The following is a 22,685-nucleotide window of genomic DNA, read 5'->3' as shown; positions in this document are numbered from 1 at the left end:
ACTCATCCTATCCTCATGAGACTATAGGCTGAACAAGTCCAGCCAGTATCCTGGTGAATCTGCTCTGTACAATAGATAGAAGAAAAGACGACCAATGATGGTTGAGTGAAAGTTAAAAGATTTCCATTGATCTTGGAGTAGGTTAGAAGGTTGGCACAACATCATAGGCCAAAGGAAGTGTACCATGCAGTAGTATTATATGTTATGTGTAAGAGTCCAGAGGGGGCACAGAGTGATTAGAGAAATGAAAGCATTAATATATGAGTAGTGTTTTATGACTCTGGGCTTGAACTTTCTGGAGTGTAGGAGAATGAGGGGAACTTTATTAAAACCTTTTGAATATTGAAAGGCGTAGGTAGTGTGGATATGGAGAGGATGTTTTCTATAGCAGGAAACTCCAGGACTTGCGAACACAGCCTCAGAATATAGAAAAGTCCATTAAGAACAGAGATGAGGAGGAATTTCTTTAACCAGAGGGTGGTGAATTTGTGAAATTCTTTGCCACAGACAGCAGTGCTGGCCAACTCATTGGGTATATTAAAAGCAGAGGTGTGATAGTTTCTTCATGAGGAACTCTGCAGGTCAGGTGGAATCTATTCAGCTGAATGGTCTCAACCTGAGATTTCAGCCATCCATTTCCCTCCATGGTTCTACTTGTTTTCTCACTCCAATCCCAGCACCTGCGATCCCTTGTGTCTCCGTTTAGTGGATAACCACTGAATGCCATCGGCTATATGGTAGGAATCAGCTCCCCAAAGCCCAACTCTCACAATCGAGAGTGAGCAACAACCAGCATCGCTGAGATGGCCGTGTCTCAGTGCAGGGGAACTCTAGGCCTTTTAGTCTCTTCAGAGACCCTGAAGGTCCTGGTCCAAGCACATAGACACTATGGCCAACAAAGCCCACTGACACCTGTCCTCCCTCAGGATACTAAAGAAATTCAGCATGCCCCCTCTGACCCTCACTAATTTTTCTCAATGTGTCATCTCAAAAGCATCCTGTCCGGGTGCATCACTGCTCGCTATGGCAACTGCACTTCCTGTGACAGCAGGAAATTGCAGTCTCAGGACACAGCTCAGTACATTGTGGAAACCTGTCCATGGATTGTGCCTACACTTCTCATTGCATCACTAGAGCAGCTGGCATAATGAAAGACCCCAACAATCCCAGACAATCTTTCGGAAAGCACATACCACCAGTCTCAAGGACAGCTTCTCTCTCACTCTTATCAGACAATTGAACAATTCCCTGGCAAGATAAACAGTGATTGTGGACTTCAGGAAGGGTAAAATGAGGGAACACACACCAATCCTCATAGAGGGATCACTGGTGGAGAGAATGAGCAATTTCAAGTTCCTGGGTGTTATCATTTCTCAGGAGCTAACCTGGTCCCAATATATCAATGCAGCTGTAAAGAAGGCAACATGTGGCTATATTTCATTAGGAGTTTGAGGAGAATCACTTTGTCACATAAAACTCAAATTTTTTTACGGATGCACAGTGTAGAGAACTCTAACAGGCTGCATCACCGACTGGAACTGGGGTGCTACTGTACAGGATCCAAGTAAGCTGCAGAGAGTTGTAAAGTTAGTCAGCTCCATTATGGGCACTAGCCTCTGTAGTATTCAGGACCTCTTCAAAGACTGGTGCCTCAAAAAGGCAGCACCTATCATTAAAGTCCCCAACACCCAGGACGTGCCCTCTTCTCATCGTTACCATTGGGAATGAGGAACAGAAGCCTGCAGGCACACACTCAGTGATTCAGGAACAGCTTCTTCCCCATTGCCATCCAATTTCAGAATGGACATTGAACCCCTGAACACTACCTCACTACTTTTTAATTCCTGTTTTTGCACTACTTATTTAGTTTAAGTATTTAATGTGTATATTCTTACTGTAATTCAGTTAATTTCTCTATATTATCGTGTATTGCATTGTGCTGCTGATGCAAGGTTAACAAATTTCATGACAAGTGCTGATTCTGAAAGCCAGTGTCACCAATCTCAAGGACAGTTCTCCTCCACTGTTGTAAGACAATTCAGCAATTCCCTCAAACAATTAGATTCCTGATCTCACAGTCTACCTCGTCATGGCCTTGCAACTTACTGTCTGTCTGCACTGTGCTTTTAACAGTTAACACATTATTCTACATTCTGTTATTGCTTTTGCTCTGTGCTACCTCAACATACTGAATGTGATGAAATTATCTACATGGATGCAATGTAAAACAAAGATTTATCAGTTCATTTCGGTACACGTGACAACAATAAACCAATTATAGTAATTGAACTGACTGTAGTTTTCGTCATTGTGCAGAGGCATGGTGGGGCAACTTGCACAGTCCTCGGATCTGCAGAGCTGTTGTGCTCATGTAGAGCTAGTCAGAAAGTCAGGACTTTGAGCTCCCAGTCCGGGGAATTTTAATTGTGATAAAGGCTGCATTCTCCTTTGTGGTGGGGAGAGGAAGGGTTGGATCGTGCATGGGGAAGTGGATAAAGATCAGTCGACTAAACTCCCTGCTACCATGGTACAGCTTAAATTAAAGGATAGTCAGTGGAAGGTGGTTTTCACCTAGGTATGAGGTAAAATTGTCGAAAATTGGAAAAGAAAAAAGAATGTTGTCCCAAGATGCAAGCAAAGGATGCTCCTAAAAGAGTCATGTAGCTAGTCTACAGAAACCATAGTTGAAAAAACACGAGAATACATCCAGGGTCAGATGATTATCTAGAAAATTGAACAGTACAGCACAGGAATAGGCCTTTTGGCCCACAATGCTGTGCAAAACTAAATTAAATATTAATTAATTCCTAACTAACCTAATCCCTTCTGCCTACCCTCCATTTCCTGCACATTCATGTACCTTCCTAAGAGGCTTTTAAAACACTTCTATTATGATTGCCTCTACTACCAGCTACCACTCTGTGTGAAAGAAACTTGCTCCACACATCTTCTTTATACTTACCCCTTCTCAACTTAAATGCATGCCCTCTAATCTATTGTCCATTCTGAGCATAAAACTCCATTCTGGAGTTAATATCAACAACAACCTTTGGCACACCAGACATTTCCTCTTCGACAGATATCTCTCATGCGGTAAATGCTATGTCGTGGGCCTGCTATCTTGGCGCTGGAAGCGGGCAACTCTTGTTGGCCGTCTCCAGCCCAATCCTTGGACTGTGTTTATCATTGACACAAACAATACATTACACCGTTCAAATGACAAATAAAGCTAATGTTAAATCTCCCCTCTCTCACCTTAGGCCTAAAACCTCTAGTTCTTGATTCACCAACCCAGGGGAAACACTGAGTGTATTCACCCTGTCTATGCCCATCATGATTGTATCACCCCTCAGTCTCCTAACTCCAAGGAATGAAGCCCTAGACCAACCATGGTGCAGAGAAACAGATGCTTATTTACAGTATATCAGCCTTCATCCAGGATTTCACAGTGACTCAATTCTCTTGATTGCACTCTGCTGTTTTGAGCTCATCACTGTATTTATTTTTGGAATTATTGCCAAGTGTGCTGTTTACTCTGTCAGCTTTACATGAACAAACAGCTTCATTCATCCTGGTGTATTTGAAAGAAACATATGTACATATTCAACCAGAGATGTCACTTCAGTGATACCAGTGAGGTACCAGATGAGGTAGTGCCAGCTTAGCTGTATTTAAGAAAAAAAAGATTAGCTTTATCTCTCACATGCATATACAGTGAAATGCATCAACAACCTACATGGTGCGAGGATGTACTGAGGACAGACAGCAAGAGTTACAACTCTTCCAGCACCATCATAGCATACCCATGACTTACTAATCCTAAACTGTACATCTTCAGAATGTGGGGGGAAAACTCCACACCTGAAGGAAATCCACATGTTCATGGGAAGAACAAAGAAACTCCTTATTGACGAGTATAAATTAAATCTTAATAAGAGTGAATTGTTTCCTTTAAATAGACAGGTTCCAATTTATGGAAATTTACCTTTTAAATTAGTTAATGACTCTTTTATTTACTTAGGGATTAAAATTACAAAAAACTATAAGGACATATTTAAGGTTAATTTTTTACCCTTAATCGATCCGATTAAATGTTTGTTTACTAAATGGTCACCAGTATCTTTATCTCTGATAGGTCAGATTAATGCTATTAAGATGGTTATTTTACCCAAGTGTTTATATATATTTCAAGCGGTACCAATTTTTATTCCAAAATCTTTTTTTGCCAATGTTGATTCAAAAATTTCCTCATATATATGGCAGAATAAAAATCCTAGATTAGGTAAAAAATATTTACAGAAGGCAAGGAAGGAAGGTGGATTGGAGTTGCCTAATTTTAGATTTTATTATTGGGCAGTTAATATCCGATATTTGATATGTTGATTAAAAGATTGGGATATATCTTTTAGCCCTCATTGGGTGAATCTGGAAATTAAATCTGTACAAGGATTTGCATTGGGTTCTATTTTAGGGACTTCTCTTCCCTTTGCTCTTTCTAAATTGCCGAAACGAATTGACAACCCGATAGTTAAACATATTTTACGTATATGGTTTCAATTTCGGAAATTTTTTGGGTTGACTCAGTTTGTTTTAAATATTCCTATTGTATCCAATTGCTTTTTTTAATCCTTCTGTTATAGACCAAGCTTATTCAGCTTGGAAGACTAAAGGATTACTACGATTTTCCGATTTATTTTTGGATAATTGTTTTATGTCTTTTGAACAATTATCTAATAAATATAATTTGCCTAGATTTCATTTTTTTAGATATTTACAGATTAGGAATTTCTTAAATACTGTACTTCCTACTTTTCCAAATTTTGTGTCGTCAGGTAGTTTGGAGAATTTGTTTGAACTAAATCCTTGTCCGAAAGGGCTAATATCAAAACTTTACAATATAATTATGAAGATACATTCAGAGCCCTTCTATAAGATTAAAAATTATTGGGAAAGAGAACTTAACCTTACTATCCCTATTGAGAATTGGGATAAAATTCTTCAATTAGTTAATACATCATCTATATGTGCTAAACATTCATTAATGCAGTTTAAGGTTGTGCACAGGGCTCATATGTCCAAGGATAAATTGGTTTGTTTTTATTCCTATATAAATCCTATTTATGACAGATGTCATTCTGAGATAGCATCTTCAACTCATATGTTCTGGTCGCGTCCGCTTTTGAAAAAATACTGGAAAGACATTTTTGATATTATTTCTACGGTATTGAACATTGATTTACAACCTCATCCTATTACTGCAATTTTTGGTTTACCAATGATGGACTCATTCCATTTATCCTCTTCCGCTTGTTGAATGATTGCATTTCTTACTTTAATGGCTAGAAGATCTATTTTGTTGAATTGGAAAGAAATTAATCCTCCTACCGTATTTCATTGGTTTTCTCAAACTATGTTATGTCTAAATTTAGAAAAAATTAGAAGTGTTGTATTTGATACTTCTATTAAATTTGAAAAGATATGGAGACCATTTATTCAATATTTTCATATGATGTAATATGACCCTGTTCCAAGCCTATTTGTTTTTCCAGTTTCGATTTCACATATGTTGAGAGGATCGGAGTTGACGACACTGATGATTTTGTATTTTTGTGAGATATTATAAACAGCCCTTTTTTTCCCATTTTTTCTTTTTCTCTTTTTTCTTTTTTGTTTTTTCCCCTTATTAGATTACTAGATTAGTTTTTTTGCATAATTTTTTTTTCTTTTTCTTTTTTCTGTTTTTTTAAATATATATTATGATATACCTAGGTTTGTCTTGTTTATTTGTAAATTGTATCGTCCATGATTTGGAAATACTTATTTATACTGTAACCATTGCTTATGTATTCTTTCACGTTCAGTTGAAATGTGTATGCTTGTAATCCCATTATCTATGTATCAATTTTATTTTGTTGATATTAATAATAATAATAAAAAGATTGAAAAAGAAAAAAAAAAGAAACTCCTTATAGAGAGCAGTGAAATTGGAAATCGATCGGTGATCTCTAGTGCTAAAGAGTGTTGCACTAACCGCTACTCTTTCGTGCTGTACCAGTGTCAAGGGGCGGTTAAATAATTCATGCTTGTGGAAGGCTGCATGTAATCAAATGATCTGCCAAGCCATCAAGTGCTGTAGAGACCGGCAGCATAGATACAGACCATTCAGCCCATAATCTAAAAGTTGAATATCTATACTAGCTCCAGTTATCAGCATTTGATCTGGGTAGCCTTCCACAACTTGGATATACAAGTGCTTTGAAGGCTTTTAATCAAAGATCCTTTGGCTTCCTTTCAAGTGCTGATGAAGGGTCTCAGCCCAAAAAGTTGACTCTTTATTCCCCAACATAGATGCTGCCTGACTCGCTGAGTTTCTCCAGCATTTTGGGTGCTATGCTTTGAAACATACTGATGAGTGCATTATGAACAAACAATAGCTGGTTTATACACAGGGTCTAAGCAAGCAAGTAAGTGAATAATCAATTCAACATAATACATAGTGGCACAATGAGGCTGTTCAGTCCATCGAGTCTGCTCTGCCATTCCATCATAGCTGAATATCTTTCTCAACCCCATTTTCTTGCTTCCTCCCCATAACCTTAGATACCCTTACGATTTAAGACACTATCAACCTCTGCTTCAAATGTTCCCGATGATTTGGCCCCACTGATATTGGAGGCAATCAATTCCACAGATTTACCATTTCTTGGCTAAAAGAATTCCTCCTCATTTCTGTACTAAATGGACATCCATCTACTTTGAGGCTATGCCATCTGATCCTAGACTCTGCCACTATAGGAGACATCATCTCCACGTCCACTGCATCTAGCCTTTCAATATTCAATTGGTTTCAATGAGATGCCCCCTCATTATTCTAAACTCTAAGAAGGACAAGGCCAGAGCAATCAAATGCTCTTGATCAGAATCATTTAAGTGAACCTCCTCTGGTTCCTTTCCAATGCCAGCACGTATCTTCTCAGATAAGGGTCCTCAAAATGCTCAGAACACTCCAAGTGCAGTCTGACCAATGCCTTGTATAGCTTTAGTCCTGACGAAGGGTCTTGGCCCAAAACGTCGACTGTATTTCTTCCTAAAGATGCTGCCTGACCTGCTGCGTTCCGCCAGCATTTTATGTGTGTTGCTTCAGCACTGCATCCTTGCTTTTATATTCTAGTCCTTGGAAGAAACTGGTACATCCTCATTGAGTCTGTCCTTAAACTCATTTGAACAGGATTACTGAGAAATGTTTCATACAGGCAAGAGTTCAGAACTCCCTTCCTTTGTTACTGACTAGAGCATCATGACTGCATAGCAGTTAGTGCAACTGTTTTGCAGTGCCAACAATCGCAATCAGGCACTCGATTCCCGTTTCATGTCTTTAATGATTTTGTATGACCGCATGGGTTTCCTCTGGGTGCTCCAGATTCCTTCCACATGCCAAAAATGTACAGGTTCAGTCTAGTGAATTGTGGGCATCTTGGTTGGCGCCAGAATCGTTGACACTTGCAGGCTGCCCCCCAGCATCTCCTCGGACTACATTGGTCTTTGACACAACAGGATGCATTTCACAATGTTTCAATATACACGTGATAAATAAAACTAATCTTTAAATGGCTTCAATTACCTCTCTCAGAGAGTTAAAAAGAGAAAAAGAGGGCGAGGGAGAGATGGCAAAAAGATGAATTCAGCAACACAAGGAACAGAGTGTATTCAAGTGTGAGTCCTTTCTCCTTATTTATACGGCCGCACCTAACAGAAGTGGAAATGATACTGGAAAAAAGACAGTGACCACTTTATTAGGTACATCTCTACACTAGCTTGTTAATGCAAACATCTAAAGCAGCAGCCCAATTTATAAAAGCATTTAGGCAGGGTAAAGAGATTCAGTTGTTGATGTTGTGTATTTAATATTTCAGTAATATTTGGACAATATTATAAAAGTATTGTTAGATTAAGTATTATTGTTGGTTTAAATAATTCACTGCAGGTTATAAGTGAGGATAGGGGGCTGCTTGGATGCAGGGGTGGAGAACTCAGTTGGTGCATGTGTGAAAGTGGTTTCGAACTTGTTGAGGGAAAGAGAGTGGGAATTGCTGGGAGGGGGTTGCCTGGGTCTGGTAATGGCAGACAAGGCGAGAGGAGGGGCTGAGGGAAAGAGAGTGGAGAAGGAGTGGGATAGGGATTTGGGATCGAAGGTAGGCAGCTGGGGAGAAATGGATTATTGTGAAGGGAGAAATAAAGGGACTATGGAGATAGTGAGGGGATGGATGAATGAAAACCGAGACAAAGGGAATAAAAGAATAAGAAATGACAATGGAGAGAGTTCTGAAAGTGAGGAAGATGAACAAGTTCAGAGAGGAGGTGCTGTCATAATTAGGTTTAATGAGAAGGCGCAAGGACACATGACGAGAATTAACCCATTTGTGTAACAACAACTCTGGCAAATAAGATAGGGGAAATAGTATTTGCAAAAGTCCTTAATGATGGCAATCTGTTGGTAAGATGTGCGAATGAGGAACAACTTGAGAAAGCACTCAAGCTAAAAGACAGGAAAATGCAAGGTGGAATATACAGGGAGGGTGGGAGCCAAAATGGTGGTTGTAAAGGAGTGATCATGGGTGTACCAATGAGTATAAACATGGAGGAGTTGAAGAGGAATATCAAAGGGGGGGAAGTAATTAATGTTCTAAGACTGAAAACAACAAAGGAGGGAATGAAAAAGGAAAGTGAAACAGTATTGATTGAATTTGAAGAAGAAAGAGTTCCAAGGAAAGTGTCCCTGGGTTTCATGAGTTACCCAGTAGGGGTATATGTGCCAAAGCCATTGAGGTGCTATAATTGTCAAAGGTTTGGACACATAGCTAAAAACTGTAAAAGGCAGAGGTGATGTGCTAGATGTGGGGATGATCATGAATATGAAAAGTGCGGAACAGGAGTGCAACCAAAGTGCTGTAATTGTGGAGGAGCTCATAATGTGGCATATAGTGGGTGTGGGGTTATGAGACGGGAGAATAAAATTCAAGAAGTAAGAGTGAAAAGAAAGATCACTTATGCAGAAGCTGTAGGAATGTCAAGAGAACAGAATAATGCTCCTAATGACCAGAGAGCAATAGGGATGCAAGAGATGCAGCGAAGAGTAAATGACAGGATTTATGTGGAAAAAAAAGCTCTAGTAACATTCATTGCAGGAGTCATTAATAGTACGGCAGAGGTAAAGTCAAAAAGTGACAACATTCAGCTGGTGGTCAAAGCAGCAGTAAACCATCTAGGGTTAGTAGGACTGACGTGGGAAGAACCTCACTAATCAGTCAAGCCAGGATGTGTCATGGGTTGGTTAGTACTCATTATGGTGATTCTTTTGCAATGGAATACAAGGAGTTTACTGGCCAATGGCCAGGAATTTAAGGACTTTATTAAGGAAATGGTTGTAAAACCGGATGTAATGTGTATTCAGGAAACTTGGTTGAAACCAGCTTTAGACTTTGTGGTACATGGGTATACACTGATAAGGAAAGATAGAAATCTAGGGGGAGGAGGAAGTTGTGCTATGTTAATCAAGCAAGGCTTACTGTATAGAGTACTGGAAAAAGGAGACGATCAGGAATACATAGTGGTGGAAATATGGGAGAGAGGCGAGGGAGTGGTTATAATTAACTACTACAATTCATGTAAAAGGTTGGATTTGGACAGCCTACTAAGGATACGAGGACAAAATAGACATAAAGTAGTATGGTGTGCAGATTTCAGTGCTCACAGCACAATATGGAGGGGATCCGATTACAGATCCAAATGGAACAGTAATTGAAGATTTGATGGAAGAAAGGGATTTGGTATGTATGAATGATGGCAGAGGAACAAGGATAAACATAACAACAGGAACTGAGTTGGTATAAGATATTACGTTAATGTCTAATGTCTTGGCTGGCATTAGTAACTGGGGAGTTTGGACTGCTTCAACAGCAGGCAGTGATCACTACCCAGTTTTATGTTCAGTGGGTGAAAGAGTTGAAATAAGACCAGGTGGGGGAGTCCCAAAGTGGGTGTTTGGAAAAGCAAATTGGGGTAAGTTCCAGAAGTTAAGAGAAGAAGCATTGACAAAGATTGACATTTCTGGAAATATAGATGAATTAAACAGTCAGGTGACTTCAGCAAATATTATGGCAGCAGAAGGATCTATACCCAGGAGTAAAAATTGGATGAATAGAAAACTGGTGCCATGGTGGACAGAGGAATGTTGCCAGGCTGTAAAAAACAGAAATAAAGCATTCAGGCTAGTTAAAAGAACCCATAATATGCAGCATTTGATTCAATATAAGAAGGCACAGGCAGTGGTGAGAAGAACTATATATCAAGCTAAAAGGGCAAGTTGGAGGAGTTTTTGCAACAAAATAGGAAGAACAATGCCTGTGGGAGAGGTGTGGGGAATGATTAAGAGGATGGGGGGAGATAGAAGGGATTGGGAGTATCCAGTAATGATATCTGAGGAGGAAACAGTAGTCTCCAGCAGGGATAAGGCTGAGATCATTGCCAAGTCATTTGTAAAGATACATAGTTCAGAAAATTTGTCTGAAGAAGGGAGAAGGAGAAGGGAAAGAACAATGAGTCAATACCCAGGTGTGTTAAACAAGAGGAAAGAAACAGATGATATAATTGATGATCCATTTACTTTGGCAGAAATAGTGAGAGCAATAAAGAGATCAAGACCAACCTCCCCAGGGAAAGATCTGATATGCTATGCTATGCTAAAAAATCTAGGAGAAGGAGCGCTCTTGAAGTTACTGCATCTTTACAACAGAGTGTGGGAGGAGGGAAGATTACCAAGTGCATGGAAAGAAACAGTAGTAATTCCAATAAGGAAACCTGGCAAGGATCCGTCAAAACCCACTAGCTACAGGCCAATCGCACTAACATCAAATATATGTAAGGTAATGGAAAGGATGATAACAGAAAGGTTATCATATGATCTTGAGAAGAGGGGAATGCTGGCAAGTTATCAGAGTGGTTTTAGGAAGGGAAGGAATTCCATGGACTCAGTGATAAGGTTAGAGACTGAAATAAGAAAGGCCCAGGCAAATAAAGAATCAGTAGCTGCAGTGTTTTTTGACATTGAAAAAGCCTATGATATGATGTGGAAGGAAGGATTATTAATTGAACTGCACAAGATGGGGGTTGGGGGGAGAGTTTTTAATTGGATTAAAGATTTTTTGTTTGGTAGAAAAATTCAAGTTTGGATTGGATCAGAATGATCAAATCAGTACATAGTGGGAAATGGCACACCTCAGGGTAGTGTGATTAGCCCGTTACTTTGCATCATTATGATCAATGATGTCTTCACAAAGGTACCAGTGGATATAGGTAGGTCACTGTTTGCGGATGATGGGGCCTTGTGGAAAAGAGGCAGGAACACGGAGCGTATAATCAGGAAACTACAAGGAGCAATTGATGAAGTGGTAGAGTGGGGTTACGATTGGGGATGTAGATTTTCAGTGGAAAAAACTCAAACTGTATTTTTCACTAGGAAAAGAATTGAAGTAGGGAAGAAGTTAAGGATGTATGGGGTTGAATTAGAAAGGGTTAGATCATTTAAATTTCTGGGAGTTATATTTGATTCATGATTAACATGGGCAGACCATATCAGGAAAGTTGAGGAGAAATGTAAAAAAGTAATAAACGTGATGAGATGTTTGACTGGTAGGGAATGGGGAGCAAGTTGTTTAGCATTGAAGAGTATGTAAATGGCTTTAGTAAGATCTGTGTTGGATTATGGAAGTGTAGCATATGGATCAGCAGCCAGGTCTCTTATAAGGAAACTGGATGTGATTCAGGCTCAGGTTTTGAGAGTGTGCAGTGGGGCTTTTAAAACATCACCAGTATCAGCCCTGCAGGTAGAAATGGGAATAATACCTTTGGAATTAAGAAGGATGCAATTGATGGCAACCTACTGGGCTAATTTGCAGGGACACAATGATTCTCACCCTGCTAAAGGAGTGTTGCAGGAGTCCTGGGAAAATGGGAGGTTTCAGAGGGAAAATTTTAGTCGGGTAGGGAATGACATTGCTAGATCACGTGGAGTGTTTGATCTAAGGATAAGTCCTTCAGTAGTTTATCCAGTTGTAGCTCCATGGAAGCTGATATGGCCTGATGTAGTCTGGCATTTGTTGGAGGTAAAAAGGAAAGGAAAGTATAAAACTGATTTGGTAAGTGCATTTAACTGTCATGTGATGGAAAAGTATAGTGATTATACTCAGGTCTATACAGATGGTGCTAAGGAACCTGAGACAGGAGTGACAGGGTTTGGGGTGGCTATACCAGCAAAAGCAATTGCAATCAACAGAAGAACATCTGATAAGTTAGCGATGTATGCAGTGGAGATGATGGCAGTGTTGGTTGTGTTGCGATGGGTGGAGAAAGTGAGACTAGTCAAAGCGTTGATATGCTCAGATTCATCTTCAGTACTAGCAAGTTTAAGGTCTTCTCACTCAAACAGCCGGCAAGATGTACTTCATGGAGTCCTTCAGTCAGTCACAAGAGTTGCAAATCATAAATTTCTATGGGTTCCAGCTCATGTAGGGGTGAAGGGCAATGAAAGGGTGGATGAGTTGGCAAAGAGGGCAATAAAGAAAGAAAATATAGAATCAGTAAAGCAGAGGTTAAGTGTGTAATCTGGGAAAAAATTAACCAAATGTGGCAAGAAAGATGGGACAGGGAGGGGAAAGGGAGGCATTTATATCAAATACAAAGAAGTGTTGCAGTTACTAGGGTAGGAAGTAGATACAGAAGAGAGGAAATTGTGTGGACTAGGTTAAGGCTGGGGCACTGTGCACTGTAAACCAAACATTGAAATTGATAGGGAAACACCAGACAGGACTGTGTGAGGAATGTCAGGAAGAGGAGTCAGTAGAACATGTAGTTCTGAGTTGCAGGAAGTATGGGATACAGAGAGAGATGATGAGAATCAATCTAAGGGAATTGGGGGTTCAGGAATTCACATTAAAAGGGTTGCTGGGCATGGGTGAGAGAACACAGGTCAGGTTATTTTTAGCTTTCTTAAGGGGCATAGGGTTTTTTTTATATAGGATATGATGGATAAACAGAAATTGGGTACTAGGATAGGGAGAATAAAATGTAGGTTAGAGTATGTGTATGTGTGCGACTGGGTGAAGGGATTTAGAATGTGAGTCTATCACATACTCCGGAGTAGAAGGTGGCGGTAATGCACCATTAAGCTGGGAGAGCAGAGAAGGGGGGAGAGAGAGAGGGGGAGAGAGGGAGAGGGAGAGGGAGAGGGGGAGAGGGGAGGGGGAGAGAGAGAGAGAGAGAGGGGGAGAGAGGGAGAGGGAGAGGGAGAGGGAGAGGGAGAGGGAGAGGGAGAGGGAGAGGGAGAGGGAGAGGGAGAGGGGGAGAGGGGAGGGGGAGAGGGAGAGGGGAGGGGGAGAGGGGAGGGGGAGAGAGAGAGAGAGGGGGAGAGAGGGAGCGTTGGTTGTGACGTCATGACGCCAGCACGTGACGCGTCCGCGCGCCTGGGCGGTTGGAAGGCGGTTTTTTCCCTCGCGGTTCGGTCGAGTCTCAACGGCGACCGGGTCGACGCTGCGGTGGAATGGAAAAGGGGATGTGAGGAGTGGAAAACAACTAGAAAATGTTAATAATTACAGAGAACTACGTTCCACTCCAAGGTAGGCGATAAAGGAGTTTAAAACAATTAAATTTAACCGAGGGAGTGAGGTTATCGGCACTGACCAAAAATCCTAAGGAGGTAATAGAAGTATGGCAAAGGTTCTGCGTGAGGGAGCACTGTCGGTTGTTTGTGAAACCGTGGTGGGGAGAAAGAAAGGAAGGAAATCGGGTGTTTTACATGGAGTATTGAAGGAAAGCAGAAAGGACAGGAATTAGTAATAAGGCAGCGAGTGCCTTCCTGGGGTGACTCTATGGCTGTGTGAAGCAATACAGGTAGCTCTTAAGTTATTCAAAAGAAGACAAGAAAATGGAGAAATGATTTAAAATCAAGATATAATTGAATCTTATGTAAATAACATCTTATGGGGTGTCCAGGGAGGGGTAGCACCTCTGGTGAAGGGGCTTGTCGTGTCCACTTTGGGGCAGCTCACTCACCTTTGGTCCCCACTGGACACTCAGCTCTCACCTGTGGCTCCAAGTAGCTGTTTGCATGTGACAGCGGCCACACCCCGGTACACCGCTTCGACAGGCGGACCAAACCAGGTGAGGGTAACCGGTGGCCTCATACCCCGGTGACATTCCACTGGCCTAGCATGTGAAGTTATCCCCAGTGAACTGGATGGATGAGATCTACAGTGTGATCCAACAGCTGGGAAAGCGATACTGCAATGCTCCATGGAGAGCGAAGGGCCTGACAAGGCATGGAAGACGTCATGGTTGTCCACTGCAGCCAAGGAAGACCCCAGTTTGTGATGCTTGTTTGTGCCACTGGACCCGGACCCAGACCTCTGAGGGCAAGAGTGGAACAGCTTTTCCACTTCAAAAAATTCTCCCCTGGAGCTTTCCTATCATCATCAGACATGATGAAAAGCCACCATGGATATTGAAAAATAAACAGATGCTTCAAAAATGGTAGAGGAGTATGAGTAGGATTCGTAGCGCCTGATTTTGAGGATAAATCAGGTGAAATGACATCTATATAATTAGCTTTGCAGTGGGTGGAGGAAGTGAGACCAGTGAGAATTCTAAACCTGTCTAATTCAATCATAACAATCAGGAGAATAAAAGATTTATGTTCAGAGGCAAGACCAGACATATTGTCCAGTTCGACAATACAAACCTTTTTTAGACTTAAAATGATGGAAGGTGTCTTTGTAATTTCCTGAAGGCAGTGGGATGGTCAAGGAATGCAGTAAAGTGCAGGTGGAAGGAGCTGATGATATCGAGATTGACTATTGGGCAGACAGGGTTAAATAGTACATTATTTTTAATGAAAAAACATGATAGGAGGTGTGGGTATTGTCGTAATAAAATACAATTCAAATTTCACAATATAGTGCAGAAAGGATCATGGGTTTATGGCTTCAAATATATTTAAAGACTCAAAGCATGTTTATTATCAATGAATGTTTAAATTATACACCTTGAAATTTGTCTGCTTACAGGCAGCCACAATGCAAGAAACTGGAACAACCCAATTTTGAAAAAAGCCAAAAGCCACTGCACAGAGAAAGAGAGAGAAAAAAAAACATTATGCAGACAACAGAAGTAAGCCAACAGCTTTCTGAGCTAGTCCCAAATCTGCTCCAGGAGCAGCCAGAGTTGGCCCAGGCCCTGGTCCCCAGTACATGACGCTGGCGTGGCAGAAACCTGCAACAGCCAGATCAGTTCACAGCTTTGGTGCTGAAGGAATAAACATTTGTGGGAGGGCGAGAAATCAGTCTGACCCTCGCCTCTGTACCCAACATTTGGGCCAAAGTTTGAATTGTCCAAGCACTGAGTAATGTGACGTTCTAGGACTTGGATCTCGGGGCCGCAGTATACTTGGGCTATCCAGCCCGAAGCCATTCCTGATCTGACCAAATTGGCTCGGTGATTCAACCTCACCCGGATTAGGTGAACCAGCAGCCAAACTTTTCGGCATTGATTCCTCTCCATTATCACTTAGTCCATCTATGGTGGTGATACAAACTCTGTCTGCATCACCTGCTTCTCGATCACATTGTACCTTACAATGCCCCAGCATGGCTCATCCCGTGAACCAGCCTCATCTCCGCCTGCCTCCTCACTCTGTGGCGATATGCTTCAGAAAAGATGTTATAAGTAATGTTTTTAGTCATTTCTCTTGCCTTATGATTTACCAGTAAACCAGGGGTCACCAACCATTTTTGCACCATGGACTGGTTTAATATTGACAATATTCTTGCGGACCAGGTGTTAATCACAACTGGAATACAGGTGATAAGTCAACTATAAGTCACTTATAAGTGACGAATAAACTCAAAAAAAGTTTGGCTGGAGGAATGATTTTAAGTAGATCTCAGCGAGATAGCCACTCTGCTACTTACGAAACCCTGAGCCTGAATGAGGTCGTCTGCGAATATTTATCACTGTATTTCCCACGAACATTTGGTGTGCTAAACAGGTTTAGAGGTGGTGCCCATTTGTCTGTGCTCCGGAACAGTGGCAACGGCACTTCTGGCTGGCTGCCCCAGGCCATCAGTGATCCCTGGCGCTAAGGCGACTGATGACCTCGCGGGCATTCAATTTCAACAGTGGGTATGACAGAGAATGAGGAAAGGTGCAGCTGACTCATATCGTTTCATATCACCAAATCATATCATTTCCCCGTGGCCCAGTGGCACATGCTTTGCGGCCTGGTGGTTGGGGACCACTGCAGTAAACTGTCACACATCTTCGGTAGCTCAATCTTAAAGTGGAAATGTCTTTTGTTTAAAATATATGAGCTGTTCCTTAAGAATACAGGACATTTGTATTGAACTTGAAGCGATTACTGTATAATTCAGTTCAGACGTGAAATCCAGTGAGTGGCTGTTAGGTGGGCAAAAACACCTTGTTATTGATAGAGGTTAGTGCAGAAAGGCTGTTCTGGTTCAACCTGACAGGAAGGTGTAGTAACTAAAATAATCACACATTACAAAAGTAGTGTGCAGAACAGCATCTCTGAACGTAGAATACATTAAATGAAGTGGTTGGGATATCAGCAGAAGACCATGAACATGCACTGATTGCCAATTTTCGGGTACAGGAGGCCACTGGGTGTATTCTTTATAAAATATTTGATATAACAATCTCTCAGTTTGTGTCTCACACACACAACTAATTTATACTACCATTTTTTTTGCCTTCATCCGCTTCACAAGAATTGGAATTCCAACCTGTGTTTTGCAAGCTCAAGGGACTCCTTTTTCAAATTCCTTGATTTCACTACCCTATATTCGGGCACCGGTTTCCTAACTGGAAAGCTTTGTCGCCTCTATGTCACTCCCTTCCACTTCTCTGCTGGATTCTTGGCTTTTCAAGTTCCTCGTGACTGTACCCTTTTGTGACTTGACCTCTCCCTCGGTTGCTTCCTATATCCCCAGCTGACCTCACCACCACCGATTCCATTCTCACATTCAGTTGCACCTTTCGCTCACCGACTTGCACATTAGTGGTATCACCTGACCCACCTCCCAGTCTCTTCATCTCAGCTCTTGCTCTTCTCGGACCATTCCATTTTTTCTTCACGCTTTTCACACCGTCATTGCCAGGCTCAGGCCTTCCAACTGCCAGTTCAAGAGGTTTGATTCCCTGTTCCTTTCCTCTGTCACCTGGTCTCATAATAGCCCCTAAAATCTGGCTCCCAGATTCCTTGCTCTTAGCACTGAGTAACTTGCCCTCAGATCCAGTCTACCTTCACCAGATGCAGGTTCCGTACTTCCTGATCTGGTTCCCTCTCCCAGATCCAGGCTTGCAGCCTCCAGCTCCACTGCCTTCATTTTCATGTCCAGTAATCCAGTTCATGCTCTCCAATCTCCCAGCTGGGCCATGCCAGTTTTGGGCTTGGTTGCCCAGTATTGGCACCCTTCCTGATGAGCATCTGGTGGGCCCAACAACCAAAGATAATGGCAGCCCAGTCTGTTGACTGTCCAAGGATTACCAATGAGTAGACAAATCCATTGGTCAAGTGTGAGGCTGCTTGCCTGTTCCATGTGAGCTGTAAATGATATTCCAGAGACAAAGTAATAAGATATTGCTTTTTCTGGTAAAGGGAAGCAGAGATCTGAGGAAGGGGCTGTTTTAGGGACAGCTGTTTTGCGGTTGTCTGCAATGCTGCAGTTATCAGCATTGAACAGTTCTGTAGTACAATCAGATGGTCTCATGACTTCACAACCTGCCTTATGATCTTGCACGTGACTACAAGAAAATGTGTGGATACAGCTTGGCATGTCACAGAAGTCAACCTTTCATTTCTACTTCTACAGTTGTCACAGCCTCAGTGAAGTAGCCAGCAGAATCAAAGGCCTCCTCCCATACCCCACATTCTTTCTAATCCTCTTATGTATTAGCGCTGTTTTGCAGTTTAGCCATAGCAGGAGGGTGGTTCTGTTGGGTTTCACTGACCTGTACTTTTAAAATGACATAAAGGCTGCAGTTTTCTGCAGTGGGGTCATCTCTCAGAAATAGCTAAACTGCAGAGAGGTGAGAACGTGTGAAATTTACTATCTACTTATACTATCGCTACCTACTACAACTTTCATTAAGTCTCAGATACAGTACTTGTATTTTGAAAGGAAGTTCAATTCACTTGGCAACTACATGCTTTTTATTGCCACACAGAATTTGCATTTGTAAAAGCCTTTTTTTAAAAAAAATGTGATGTGTATCTTAAGAATGGCATAACAAGCTAGTTTTTTCCATGCATATTCAATATTAATACTTTTTTCATGTGAGATTTTGCCAGTGAGGGATTTTTTTTTACCCAAAAGCCCAAGGTGAAACTGTATTTGAAAAAGTCTAGGGCTATTTCTTGGAAAAAAATATTCTGTTGGAGAATATAATGGCTTGGGTAACTGGTGGAGCTGCTTGGATGGTATGAAGATGCAGGATTCATTGCTCTTATAAAAAAAAATTTCTTTGCCTGATGCTTTTTGCTTGCACTGTGTCTTCCACTATCAGCATTTGGTTGCAAAATATTGAGATTTACATGACACCCTTGCATTTGTAATTATAGCTGTCAACTTCATCAAATCAAACAACTTTAATAAGAAAATTTTGAACAGCAAATAATGATACAGAGATGGGATATTTATCCAAAGATAATTGTATTTGTTGTGTTGTTGCACTTTGGGATAGTATTCAAGCATTTCTATGTGATGAACAACTTGGATAGCAAATTATCACTGTGCACCTTGGCCCAGAGACCTGCTGAAGATGCATATACCAAATCGGGTGGTGGAACCATTTAGAGTGAATGTGAAATAATTACCCCAAACTGTAAGAACGTCCTATTGAGCTGCAGAGTGATTTAACAGCTCAAACAAAATTCAAATGCAGCAAGCAAAATTTCTGGATAACCATTGACATTCACAATAAGTTTCCTCAGCTCTAGGAGAAAACAAAATTGTTTTAATTGAATTTCCCACCTTTACAATTTTAATTGAATTTCCCAGTCCTGCCAAAGGGTTTTGGCCAGAAACGTCAACTGTACTCTTTATCTAGTTTGTGTTGCTCAGATTTCAAGCATCTGCGGATTTTCTCGTTTGTGATTGGATTCTCACTTTTTGTCTAGTTGAATGTCGTTTTAGTCAAGCTCTTCACCTGGTATCAAAGCCCTGTAACTGTCTTGATGTTGTGAAAAGAGATCTTCAATTACCTTTAACCAAGTTGCAACCAGATATTCAAAAATTCACTAGTTTGCATCAGCACAAGGAGCTCACTAAATACACAAAGTAACAATATTAAGCACCACTTTGTTGCTTGGAAAAATATTACATAGACAGTATTATAAATAAGGTATACTATTAGAGCTTTGAAATAGTTTTATTTTTGACATACAGCTGTAACATTATATTTAACAAACTTAAAAACAATTATTGATTGTAGATTAACATATTTGGTACGGTTGATAAAAAGCTTCAGCAACTAATGCAGATTGGGTAGGATGAGGGTCACAGACTTAAGTTAAATTCACAAGTGGGTCTCAAGCAGAGAAAGGTTGACAACCACAGCCTTATGGTCTTATGTCAGGAAACGTGACTTGGAGGAGAAGTGATTCCCATGTCCCTGTTGCTTTTGACCTCCTACATGGCATGGAGGCCATTGTTGGAGTTGACAATGGGCGATGTAGTACCCTTAGTCCCTGGCTTAACTCTCTCGCCCACTCCACAAACAAGACCTGTCCAAGCGCTCTGTCTTATTTAAGCTGGAGTTTCTCCTCTTGAGTTTGGGGAGACCATAGGTCCATCACTGACATCATCCATAGATCCATCACTGACATCACTGGCCTCCAGGTTCAGTTTCTTCCTCAATTTAAAAGCAATGGTGAAGCTGCATCAGTGGGCATCTCTATGGCATTCCGCTGCAGAGGATCAGTTTGGGGAGAGAGTAAAACAGCAGAGGTCAGAACGAGATTCTGCTGCTGCTGGAAATCCAAAGTAACACAGAATTATTTATTGTTGCTTAAATGGAAGGATGCCACTCTGCCTTCTCATAGGTTACATGATGTTAAGTCTTGCTTAAATTTAGAGAAGATTTGCTGTTCAATTTCTGAACCTGGACAAGATTTTTTAACATCGTGGGGACCTTTTTTGAATTACTTTCAAAATCTTTGATTTGCTATTAAGCACAGATGTTGGCTAATATGTTTTGCTATATGTTAAGGGTTTTTTTAAAACCGAACAGCTGTTTTTTTTTTTGTTTCTGGTAGTGGGTTTAAATTTTTTATATAGTAAAATTATTTATTTTCAATTTTATGTTTAAATGTAATCTATAGGGATATGGGGTAATTACACCTCTTCTGTGATTTCAATATATTGTAATCGATATATATCTTACTGTACTCTGTATTTGTTTATGTAAGAAATTAATAAAAATATTGAAAAAGAAAGAAATACAGTGCATAACAGGTCCTTCCAGACCAATACGCCTCACTGCCCAGCAGCCTGCCTACTTAATAATAGCCTAACCACAGGACAATTTAGAATAATCAATTAACCAACTTACTGATACATCTTTGGACTGTGAGAGGAAACCCATGCAGTAACAGAGGGAAAATATAAACTCCTTACCAGAATTGAACTCAATATTCTGATGCCCCAAGCTGCAAAAGTGTTGTGCTAACTGATCTGCTGCCATAGAAACATAGAAAACATACAGCACAATACAGGCCCTTTGGCCCATAATGCTGTGCCAAATGTACTTATTTTAGAAATTACCTAGGGTTACCCTTAGCCCTCTATTTTTTCTAAGCTCCATGTACCTATCCAGGAGTGCAGATGTACTATTTAAAAGGTGGGTCTCATTACAGCTGCAAGAATTATATTGCAAAGCTGGAAAAAACCCAGATATCCCACTGTGAGGGAATGGACTGAGGAAATGTTTAAGATTTCATCATATGAACATATGTTGGGAAGTATTAACAGTGAGGGAAAAATGCAAGATGCATGGGATCAATTTTGGTTGTATGTTAATTTAAACTTAAATTAGATATTTTTTCTGATTCTTAGTTTTATATGTTTTCCTGTCATGGGATGGCTGTGTAAATATGCTGTACTGTTCTGTAAAATAAGAATTAATAATAAAAATTTAAATTACGAAAGAAAGACCCTATCGTACCTGCCTCCACCACCATTACCAGCAGCTCATTGCACACATACTCAAAAAAAAATTAACCCTGACATTTCCTCTGTACCTACTATCAGGTGCCTTAAAACTGCCCTCTCATGTTGGCCATTTCAGCCCTAGGAGAAAGCCTCTGACTATCCATACGATCAATGCCTCTCATCATACACCTCTCTCCTCTGCTGCTCCAAGGGTAAAAGGCTGAGTTCACTCAACCTATTCTCATGAGTCATGCTCCCCAATCCAGGAAATATCCTTGTAAATCTCTGCACCCTTTCTATAGTTTCCACATCATTCCTGTAGTGAGGTGACCAGAATTCAGCACCCTACTCCACATGGGGTCTGAACAGGGTCCTTTATAGCTGTAACATTACCTCTTGGCTCTTAATCTCAATGTTATGGTTGATGAAGGCCAATGCACTGTATGCCTTAACCACAGAGTCAACCTGTGCAGCAGCTTTGAGTATCCGATGGAATCAGATCCTCTATATTGCCAAGAGTCTTATCATTACTACTATATTCTGCCATCATATTTTACCTACCAAAATGAACCACCTCACACTTAGCTGGGTTGAACTCCATCTGCCACTTCCCAGACTAGTTTTGCATCCTATCAATGTTCTGCTATAACCTCTGTCAGCCCTCCACACTATCCATAACACCCCCAACCTTTGTGTCATCAGCAAAATTACTAACCCATTGCTCCACTACCTCATCCAGGTCATTTATAAAAAATCATGACAAGAAGGGGTCCCAGAACAGATCCCTGAGGCACACCACTGGTCACCAACCTCCATGCAGAATATGACCCATCTACAACCACTCTTCGCCTCTGTGAGCAAGCCAATTCTAGATCCACAAAACAAGGTCCCCTTGGATCCCATGCCTCTTTTCTCAATAAGCCTTGCATGGGGTCCTTATCAAATGCCTTGCTGACATCCATTTACACTACATCTACTGCTGTACCTTCATCAATGTGTTTAGTCACATCCTCAAAAATATTCAATCAGGTTTGTGAGGCACGACCTGCCTTTGATTCAGCCATGCTGACTATTCCTAATCGTTCTAACATATTCCTATTCCTACCTGTACAAAAAGGACTGGTTGCACTTGAATCCCAAGGGGACCAATATCCTGGTGGGCAGGTTTGATAGAGCTGTTGGGGAGGGTTTAAACTAGTTTGGCAGGGGGGTGGGAATCAGAATGTGAGTGCAGGGATTAAGGTAGAAGGACAAGGGCATGATGCTAAGAGTTCGGAGTTGATGAGGAAGGACAGGCAAGGGACAGGACATAATTGTAGCCAGTTAAAGGGGTTGAAATGTGTCTATTTCAATGCTAGGAGTATTAGGAACAAGGAGGATGAACTTAGAGCATGGAACTACGATGTT

General features: G+C 41.0%; 1 long non-coding RNA gene across 1 annotated transcript; it reads left to right on the top strand.

Annotated features, from left to right (window-relative positions):
* The first annotated feature begins 13,510 nt into the window (after nt 1-13,510).
* LOC132398167 (uncharacterized) lies at nt 13,511-21,278 on the top strand. The gene is made up of 2 exons (XR_009513562.1): nt 13,511-13,670; nt 15,117-21,278. It is a non-coding gene; the product is annotated as an uncharacterized LOC132398167 (long non-coding RNA).
* Nucleotides 21,279-22,685: the final 1,407 nt, after the last annotated feature.

Source organism: Hypanus sabinus, chromosome 8 (genome assembly GCF_030144855.1).
Source record: "Hypanus sabinus isolate sHypSab1 chromosome 8, sHypSab1.hap1, whole genome shotgun sequence".
NCBI classification, from domain to species: Eukaryota; Metazoa; Chordata; class Chondrichthyes; order Myliobatiformes; family Dasyatidae; genus Hypanus; species Hypanus sabinus.
This window is presented reverse-complemented; position numbering and strand designations above follow the sequence as displayed.